Source organism: Homarus americanus, unplaced genomic scaffold (assembly GCF_018991925.1).
Source record: "Homarus americanus isolate GMGI-L3 unplaced genomic scaffold, GMGI_Hamer_2.0 scaffold36734, whole genome shotgun sequence".
In the NCBI taxonomy this organism is placed as follows: domain Eukaryota; kingdom Metazoa; phylum Arthropoda; class Malacostraca; order Decapoda; family Nephropidae; genus Homarus; species Homarus americanus.
The window spans coordinates 9,162,797-9,173,693 of record NW_024733126.1 but is presented as its reverse complement, the minus strand read 5'-3'; positions in this window follow the sequence as shown (position 1 = coordinate 9,173,693).

The window sequence follows — 10,897 nt, the reverse complement described above, 5'->3', positions numbered from 1 at the left end:
ATAATAATACTTATCATTATTATTATTATTGCGGTGCACATAGGCCATGGGATTAGGCTGGGAGTAGTGTATACACTTAATTTGATGCAACTTGACCAAGGATAGCCGACAAAGCTGTCGGTGTTACTTCCAGCAGAGTCCTTTGTTTAGGCTTACGATTGGTTTCTAATCAATAATATTGTGCTTACAGGAGCATCAGCGAAAGTTTATTTGATAAAATATTTAACAAGCATTATATTACGCTTGGTCTATCCAAAGCTGGCTGATCATTACTGCAAAACTGTGGGGTACGTGTTATTGTTTCACACTCAGGATGGGATGGAGAAAGGAAACTCTCACTGTGCTCTCTGTATACATGTTGTATTGGATGTACAATGCAGCTTGGTGCTGGGAAGGCAGCATGGTTACGAGCGTTGAGTAGAGAAAGCTGGTTGATGAGGGTGCTCAGAGGAGGACCAGCTTGTGGGTCGCCATGGTCGCCGGCTGGAGCGGGAGCCACCAGGCAGGAGCGGAGGAGGTGGTGTTACTTGTTGGTGGCTCTAGGTAGAAAGAGATAGGTCACCACGAGGTGAGGTCTTATATAGCGGAGGTAGGCGTGGCTTAATAGTTGACCTCAGTCATGTAAGGCGGCGCTGGTTGCTGACCTAGAACACGAGGCATACACTGGGGAATTGGAGGGTCGGCTAGTCAGTGACAAACGGCGTTTGTAGGGGAGGAATCCACTACAATACTCCCCCTTCCCTCCAGGCGGTGTAGGAGACTTGTTGTCTGCAAGGTTACATCCCACATGTGAGGCAGAACGGGCTGTGCATGAGACTTGTTGTCGGCTGGGTTGTATGCCACACGTGAGACATAACGGCGAGGGCGTGGATGAGCCGGCCGCTAGGGGAGACAACTTTGTCTAGATACACGAGATCTGTGGGAGAAGAGAGGGAGAAGGAGGGTTGTGGAGGCGATGAATGTTGTGCTTCTCTCGCGGCAGGTACAGAGTCCTCAGATGTGCCTGCTGGGGTGTATGGGTCTGGAGCAGGGGCTACGTCAGGAAGAAGGTCCATGACAGCAGCAGGGTGCATGACAGCAGCAGGGTCCATGACAGCAGCAGGGTGCAGGACAGTAGCAGGGAATACCTGAGGGAGAGAAAAATAAAAAGGTGTGGGGGCCGCGTCAGGCGCATGGGCCGCGTTGGGAGCAGGCGCTGCCAGGCAGGAGCGGAGGAGGGTCCAGGACAGTGGCAGGGGGTACTGCTGGGCCGGGGGCGGCGTCTGAGGCAGGACGGGTGTGCTGGGGTCGGTAGGACGTGGTGCTTGGAGCAGGAAGAGGAGCTGGTGTCTGCTTAGAGTAGCAGTGCTGCTATAGGGTGTCTAACCTGCTGTGTAGAGACAGTAGCTGTAGAGCCGATGAGAGCTGCCTCTGTGTGGATAAGCCAGTCTTCCATGTTGCTTGAAGACTGGGAGAGTGATTGGTTTCTCCTCCATCCTGTGTGAGTGGGAATCTCCGGGGGTCACCATTTGTGGGGTACGTGATGTTTGGTTCACACTCGGGATGGGATGGTGAAAGGAAACTCACACTGTGCTCTCTGTATACATATTGTATTGGATTTACAATGCAGCTTGGTGCTGGGAAGGCAGCATGGTTACGAGCGTTGAGTAGAGAAAGCTGGTTGATGAGGGTGCTCAGAGGAGGACCAGCTTGTGGGTCGCCATGGTCGCCGGCTGGAGCGGGAGCCGCCAGACAGCGGCGGAGGAGGAGGTGTTGCTTGCTGGTGGCTGTAGGTAGAAAGAGGTAGGTCACCACGAGGTGAGGTCTTATATAGCGGAGGTAGGCGTGGCTTAATAGTTGACCTCAGTCATGTAAGGCGGCGCTGGTTGCTGACCAAGACCACGAGGCATACACTGGGGAATTGGAGGGTCGGCTAGTCAGTGACAAACGGCGTTTGTAGGGGAGGAATCCACTACAAAACTACATTCAGCGGTTTAGTAATATAGAAACTTTTCTTGCTGTAGCCGCGTCTGTTATGTATTGTTTTAGTTTTGAATTGTATAATGCCGGAACTGGTTTTGATATGGTCTGGTAATATGTTCCAGTTTGTTACAGCAGTAGTGTTTTTCGCCTGACCGCGGACACCATAGAGGTTACCATAAAATTTTGTCCACTCAATTTAGTGCCCTGCCAGTTCATGTCCATCAGTCCTTGCAAAATTTGTTGTTAGGTACTCAGCAAGTCCCTTCGAAAATTCTGTGAACGTGTTCTGTGGTTGGTGGACTTCGTGACCAACGTGATCTCTATTGCCTTAATTGTTTAAATAATTTATAACCCGAATTTTAGCAGGAATAATCTAAGTAAATGCCTGGATTAGCAAAAGGTCCCCAGTGATTGGAAAATGGCTTATGTGAGTCCTACCTTCAAGAAAAAGCGATCGTCACTCCACGAATAACTATAGACCGGTAAGCCTGACCAGCATACTATGAAAAGTATTTGAGAGCATTGTAAGAGATTTTTTCTTTCTGTTCTTTTATCCTCTTCACCACTCATCGGCTCGTTAGCCGCTTGGACGATCGGTCACGTCTCTGTTACTTTTCCATTTCTTTTATCCTCTTCACCAAATGATCGACTCGGTAGCCACTTGGGCGATCGGTCACGTCTCTGTTACGCACTGTTGGTAAGTACCAGTGGCGGCTCGTGCATAGGGCTGCAGAGCTGCAGTCCAGAGTTGCCAACTTAGCGACTTTGTAGCTAGATCTAGAGCTTTTTGTTTTTTCTAGCGACATTTTAGAGCGATTTGCGCAGTAGCGTAGCTAGAGTGTGTGCCGCCCGGGGCGGCCCTTGAGTTTGCCGCCACCCCCCCCGTGCCCCCACAAAAAATACATATTGCACAGTGACTCACTCTTATATATATATATATATATATATATATATATATATATATATATATATATATATATATATATATATCAAATAGTTTGTGTACCATTATAATATTACTGTACTTTCACATACTCAAATATAGTATGCTTTAAATACACACCAAACATACTTAAACTTTATAAGTAACAGTTAAACAAAAAGCAAAACGACATATAGGATAGGGAAAAAAGTAAAAAAGTGTAAAAAATTAGGACCATCTTTATTTTTGAAATGAAAACTACAACTTTCTACAAAGTAACTTTTCTTGTTTTTTTGTTGGCAAATTCTTCAATGACATTGTCAAAAACTATTTCATCTGTCAATTGTCGCTCTATAGACAGTATGGCAAGATTTCTCAACCGCAAGGTGCTCATAGTAGATCTTAAGTAATTCTTGATCAGTTTTAGTTTCGAAAAACTCCTCTCACAGGTAGCAACACTAACAGCAATTGTGAGGAAAATCCTCAGCATTATTACTATATTTGGAACCGAGTTCCCAAGGTTATACTTTTGAATAAACTGCAAAAGTTCAAGGGGGCCTTCTTTCCACGTCTGTATTCTGTCTTTAATAGTTATAGCAGCAACAGCAACAAAATGCTGAAGTCTTTTTCTCTCAACGAGGAACTCCTCTTTATCAATGTCGTCGTGATCGTGATCTATTTGACACTCATATTTATCATCCAAAAGATTCAATAGGGTAAGGAAGGCATATTTCTCAGCAAGTTCATGAAGCTGTTGAAATCTCAAAGTTGTTTCTTGGATCACTCTGTCCAGCGAAGAAAACATTTCTCTCCTCAATTCAATGTCGTATGGCAATTCAGCATCTCGTGATCCTTCACCAAACATTTGTTTCTTCTTTTTGGGTCGACGCTGACGCTCCATGACTATCCCCAGATCATTGCAAATTTCTTTGGCATAGTTAACTCCATTACTCACTTGCTTGTCCCTGTTTTCAACTAGAAATGTTTCTAATGCCCTGAGTTTTATATCACATTGTTGTATGTTCAAGCCCTTGGTTTGGAGGTAAGTCTGTGTGTCGTTAATTTCTAGAAGGACGGGTCCCCACAGGCCAAGAAAGCACAAAAAGGAAAATGATTGCAACGCACCAAGTAGAACACCAGCATCTGCCCTGGTAGCTGTATTTTCTTCTTCACCAGTTAACTTTTCTAGGGCACTTAAGATTTTTGAGAAATGTTTCTTTACAACACTTACAGCTTCTCCCCTCGCACTCCACCGAGTTTCTATTATGCGCTTGACATTTTGACCAGTGACTGAAGTTAGAACATCCCAGCGATGGGTTGATGAAGAAAAAAATACAAACAAACGTTCCACACATCCAAAAAAGGTAACAGAATTCACAGCAACAGAAGCTGCATGAACACCCGCCAAATTCAGCGAGTGATTTGTACAAGCGATAAATTCTGCTTTTTTATTAATTTCCTTGATACGTTTCTGAACACCAGTATGAACACCAGCCATCACCGCAGCATTATCATATGCTTGCCCTCTACAATTTTGAATATCAATTCCGTCTTTCTCTAATTTTTCCAAAATCATCATTGAAATATTCTCGGCGGTTTTACCTTTTGTTTCAATGAAATCGACAAATGATTCCACAACCTTCACTTTATCTCCATCGATCATAACATAGCGTAAAACTTGGCTCGTTTGATCCTTATGTGAAATATCAGGAGTGCTGTCGAATATCATGGAAAAGTACTTTGCTTCTTTTACTTGCTTGATGACTTTGCTTCTTACGTTTTCTCCCAAAATTTCTATAAACTCGTTCTGAATAGTAGGAGACAGATAGGAAGTAGCAAACTTGTTTCCCAGCTGGATTCTTAGATGATGTTCACGTAGCACTGGATCATATTTCGCCAACAAATCAACTAGCTCTAAAAAATTTCCTCTATTTTCAGTTGCTTCAGTCTCGTTTCTCTCATAATTCATTCCTTCTCGGTGGCCTCGTAAAGCCAAATTCTGTTTAGCTAGGAATCTAATAATATCAAGCAATCTTGAAAGGATTTCCTTCCACTTTTTCACTTGGCTTTCAACAACTTCTTGTTCTTTTTTATCAATTGTTGCTCCACGAGCAATCCTAATTTCCAACTCCTTCCATTGTGTGAAATTCCGAACGTGAGTTACTTCTGTCTGAAAACAGTTTGCAACAAAAGCAGTAAAGAGGATTAACTTGCCGCCGATACAAAGGGATGGATTAACGTCTCCAGTAGCTGCAGATATGGGTGATGAGCAGACCCAAAAGTGCCGCCCCTCAAAAGTGCCGCCCGGGGCGGACCGCCCCCCCCGCCCCCCCCTAGCTACGCTAGTGGATTTGCGACTTGTCGCAAATCTAGAGATATCCACAGAAATCTAGCGACTTTCTGGATGCTTTTGGACTGTCCATGAAAACTCGGTTTTCCTAATTTCGAGCCATAATATAGAGCAACGGGGTTACAGGGACAATACATTTGAACGGGTTGAACTCATAAAACAACTTGGTCAACGCTTACCTGACAACATTCGTGTGCTGCAGTCTATTTCTTTTCTGAGTGCCGATGAATGCTTGAAGCCTATTAATTCAGATATACTTGGTTTGGCACACTTATTTACAGAAGATTCCAGCACCCATACCAAGATTGATTTCCAGTGGAAAAAACTGCATCACACAATCTGGACAGAAACATCTAACACCCTAAAATTGTGGTCAGAAGTGGCAAATTACAGAGATGCGACAGGTGAAAACCCTTACCATGATCTGGCTGAAATTGCACTCGCTGCCTTATCTCTTCCGCATTCAAACGCAGATGTAGAGCGCACATTTAGTAATATGAACTTTGTGAAATAAAAATTGCGCAACAAAATGAAACTATCGACATTAAAGGCAATTCTTACAATAAAGTATGGGTTAAAAAGACAGAACACCTGTTGTGCAAGTTATGAACTCCCTAGTGATATTTTAAAAAAGATAGGGACTGTGGAGGCATACAGTTACAAGAGAACCTGAACCAAGCACTTCACATGCTTCCAGCTCTACAGTTGTTCACACTGCCGACGACTACGAAGAGGACTGGGATGCAATTACTATTGAATAATAGGTAAGTGTGCACATTAAACTTTAAAAAAAAAAAAAAATGTATTTATACATAATGCATTTTATTTATACTCCGTCCATTATAGTCGGCATTATGAAAATATAATTTGCATCAAATTACTGAAGGGGGGAATAATAGCTAGCGACTTTCCATGGAAGATTTAGCGACATTTAGCTACTTTTAGGTACCAGCCTAGCGACATTTGAAAATCCGAGTTGGCAACCCTGCTGCAGTCCCCCCCAGACACTCACTGCCAGGCGTATGATTCCTTTAGAGAGACAGCTGAATAATACACTACCAGCAAATATATCATTTTTTATGTTATATTTGTTATTTTCAATACGTTGCTAAGTGAATTTTTATTAAAATCAGACCAAAATTTAAGTTACTTTCATAGTTTCTGTCAATGCTGTACGATTCATGTCTGTTATTAATTGGCGCCGCCGCCGCTGCACAATGAGCTGCACTTGAAGCAGCTCAGTCTCGTACAACGTGTGGACGGTGTGGTTAAATCGTGCTTTCTTTAATTACCCTTTGACGATGGAAAATCTAGTGAAGTATTTGCAAAACATCAACTTTTCCCAGCTGACATTAAATGAAAAGACTGAAATCAAAGCAAGAGGAAGACCTACACCAGTTTTATCCATTCAAGAGAACAGTACAAGCAGGAACAAAGAATATACACGCCAGTTTAACATCAGTGTTTATCAGAAATGTGAATGGCTCTGTGGTTGTGACGAGGCAAATACTTTATTCTGCTTTCCATGCTTATTGTTTGGTGGGTACTCGGCATGGACGAAAAGTGGTGTGACTGAGAATTAAAACTTTTTTGCGCAGTACCATGGTAAATGACAGACTGTCTGCTTTAGCAGTGATATCCATTGAAAATAAAATGATAACAGAAATAAAGGATTTTAATGAAATATTAATAAACAATTTTGCTACATCAAAGAGCAGACACGCCGACTTTATTTTCAATTAATACTGGTCCATCACCACCTCGGCCATCCCTTCTACCACCAACACTACTACCATGCCCTGGGAATTCGTGGACATCAACTACAACTCATACCTGAGGTAGGTCAAATTTGTGTATCCTACTGTTGTGTGAGGCTTGCAGTCCCTCCATTTTATTTTTTCACGAGCCGCCACTGGTAAGTACTGATCATGCACTGGCTCCTGAATGTACCTGAGCCTGTTCCAGTGTTGGTCAAGTCTTGTCTTGAAAGAGCTCAGACTCGGTGCCGTCAAAACACTTTCTGATAGATTGTTCCAAGAGTTCACAGCTCTCACTCCGAAAGAAAGTTTGCCCTCACCGGTCTATAGTTGTTCGTGGAGTGACGATCTCCCTTCTTGAAGATAGGACTAACATAAGCCACTTTCCATTCACTGGGGACCTTTCGTTCATCCAGGCATTTACAAACAGGATCTTCAGGGGCTCTGCAAGCTCGTTGCTCAACTCTTTTAGCACTCTAGGATGCACCATGTCAGGGCCGGGACTCTTATGGACCTTTAGCTTTGACAGTTTATTTCTAATACCCTCTGTGAACGCAATGTGGGTCAGTGCTGTGTCGAACCGTCTGTCCTCAAACGCAGGAAGGTTAATCGCATCCTCTCTTGTGAACACTGAGGAAAAGAAGCTGTTCAATGCCTCGGTTTTATCCTGGTCAGAATCTGCGTAACTACCATCTTCAAGCCTCAAGTGTGATACTCCTACTCGCGTTTTTAATTTCCACTTTGCATAGCGGTAAAACGCCTTTGGGTTTGACTTGACCTTGTACTGCGCACATCATTGTCATTCCTAAAAACCCCATTTAATTCATATTACGCTATATAACATTCAAATCCACCGCGCTTGTAGAATCTCAGAAAACGGGAAACATTGATAAAGGATAACTCACCTACTCAATGTTACTAGACCATGTGTTGTATTGTACCCAGGTACAGTTATATAATGTTAATTGTATGTATTCATAGCATTAAGGAGAATTCAGGGTATCCATAAGATGATTGGGAAAGTCCAGTTGAGCCGGACTAGTGTACTGTGAACGTGTAGCGAACATAACTTCCACAGATATCATATGAAAATACATGAGAACAATGGTCTGGAAAAAGGATAAATGTATCAGAACTATGTGAGATATTGGAAGTGACCCAGAAACTATACTTGAAAGGAAATATCTTGTATGCGTCGGTATGAACTTAATACACCTCGTATCCTCACGTGACATATACCCACGACATGTACAGTGATCAGAGAATCTTATGTCTGTGTTCAAATAGTGCAATGTGTGAGAGGAGGATCCCTAATTACAGTTTTAAATGAAGTTGATACACCCCCGCCATGAACATTCGGCCTTTGTTTTAAGGCGCGTCCTGTACCCGCCTCGGGTGTGCCGCGTTGATATTATAATCCAATGAATTTACCCACGAACTAGCAAACCAAGACCTTACCTTAGTGTGTAATTTAGGATTAAAATATGTGTATATACGGCATGAGTGACACTATACCGAAAAGTGTTCAGGTGAGAACCGTAAGAAATAAAAGTAAAAATTAAAGATTGGAGACTGTAGGCCTACGCGGTGACGAACGGCAGGGCACTGCCCTCAGTACCCTCCGTTCTACCGTCACCTCAGGTCAGTGTCCTATCGGGCTATATCCCGCCCTATAATTAAAACTTATATAGAAGTTATTACAGTTTAAAGCTTTGCCTGATATATAAGTGTAATAGTAATGTGTTAGGGGGTGTGATAACCGCCCGTCAGGCATTATTTCTCAGTACCCTCCGTTCTACCGTCACCTCAGGTGCCATGCGGTCGGAGTGCCTTGCTGCCCGGCAGCCAATATCCCTATGAGCGTCCCAACAGGTGATAACTACTCCCAGCTATGCCAATCCACTGTGAACCTGTGGATTTCCAGCACACCACTCCAAATGAGTAGTCACAAATAAGGAGACCGTAAGAAACTCTGCGGTCGTCACTTGGAGCGACCTATAATACCAGGCGTAGAAATAGTACTGGTATGTCTCTGGGTGAAGCCCTCGTCTTTACCCACTGAGGGCGGTGCGCGAACGAGGTGCCTGTTGTGTATACCTAAAAGTCACAAGGAGTCCCATACCTGCAGGGGGGGAGTGTAACATGTGTGTTGAGATGGTGCTACTATGTATGATAACCGACGGTGCTATATTCCATACAGGTGGAGCAGTCTGATGTGTTAAGGGATAGTGTAAGAAGGAATGACCGAGGTAAGGAGGTCACAGATTGTTATGCAATAAGTATGTGGATGACACGCCATTAATGTAAGACGTCTGGTGCCCATCTGGGTAACCAACATTTTCGTTGTTCTTCTGAGGAAGACCAATTCATTTGTATGTTTTTTACCAGTATGCTTTATAAGGAATAAATTAATTAAGACATGTTATGGTTTCACCCTTCTTTCCCCTTATCGATCTGGTCAATGGAAAACCTAACCCAATGCCTAGTCCACTCTGCACGCTACCTAACGAGCTACATGCTGTCCAGAGGGGGTCTGGTGGCAGCGACCCTTAGAAATTAAGACTAGAGTTAAGTATTTACCTTTAGTATTAGTGACCCCCAGTCTGGCAGTATAACCTCGCTTGCAACCAGCCTCTGGAACTCCTTTTTAGCCCTTCTACATTCTAGCTTTGCTTGGTTTCTGACTCTTGCATACATCCTCCTGTCCTGCTCATCATTTGACCCAACTCACGTCTTGAATTTCTGTTTTTTTCCTTAACTTTGTCGACCGCCGCATGGTTCATGTGTAGGGATCCCTTCGGAGTGAGGGTTGTGAACTCTTGGAACAATCTGCCAGAAAGTGTTGTGACTACACCGAGTGTGAGCTCTTTGAAGACAAGACTTGACCAACACTGGAGCGGGTTCAGGTACATTCAGGAGCCGGTGCATGCCCAGTACTTGCCAACAGTGCGTAACAGAGATGTGACCGATCACCCAAGCGGCTAACGAGCCGATCTTTTGGTGAAGAGGATAAAAGAAAAGGAAAAGTAATCAGAGACGTGACCGATCGCCCAAGCGGCTAACGAGCCGATCAGTGGTGAAGAGGGTAAAAGTAAAAGTATATCACTTGGAGCACCGTCGTCGGCATGCAACAAAAGTTTACAATTAACACTAATGGACATTCCCTTTACATAACACGGGAAGAGCAAAGCCCCAGGATACTCCCTTGTGGGACGTAGGCAATTTGACTGAGGATAGCTAACAAAACACAGATTATGCTTATCTTCAGGGGAGCGGCTTGGAATCGTTGTCATTTTTTATGCGAATACAATACTGTACTCACCAATGACCATATTTACAGCATGCCGGCGCGAAACTTATATACAATACCCTCATATACATTTATCTTCAATATGCTCCAGGGACCGTGTTAGACGGGTGTAAAATTGAAAGACTACTATGATATAAGTTGATGACAATTTTGGTCAAGAAATTGTTCGCTTTAGACCTCCTTGCAACATCTGAGCCAAATTTAACGTATCATACACTTTTGTTGGAAGATATTGTGGGGTGCGTGTTATTTGTTCACACTCAGGATGGGATGGAGAAAGGAAACTCACGATGTGCTCTCTGTATACATGTTGTATTGGATTTACAATGCAGCTTGGTGCTGGGAAGGCAGCATGGTTACAAGCGTGATGTAGAGAGAGCTGGTTGGTGAGGACGCTCAGAGAAGGACAGCTTGTGGGTCGCCATGCTCGCCAGCGGGAGAGAGGACCGCCAGGCAGGCGGAGGAGCGAGGAGGGCCGCCAGGCAGCGGCGGAGGAGGAGGTGTTGCTGGCTGCGGCTGTAGTTAGAAAAAAGAGTGATCACCACGAGGTCAGGTCTAAAATAGCGGGGGTAGGCGTGGCTTAGTAGTTGACCCCC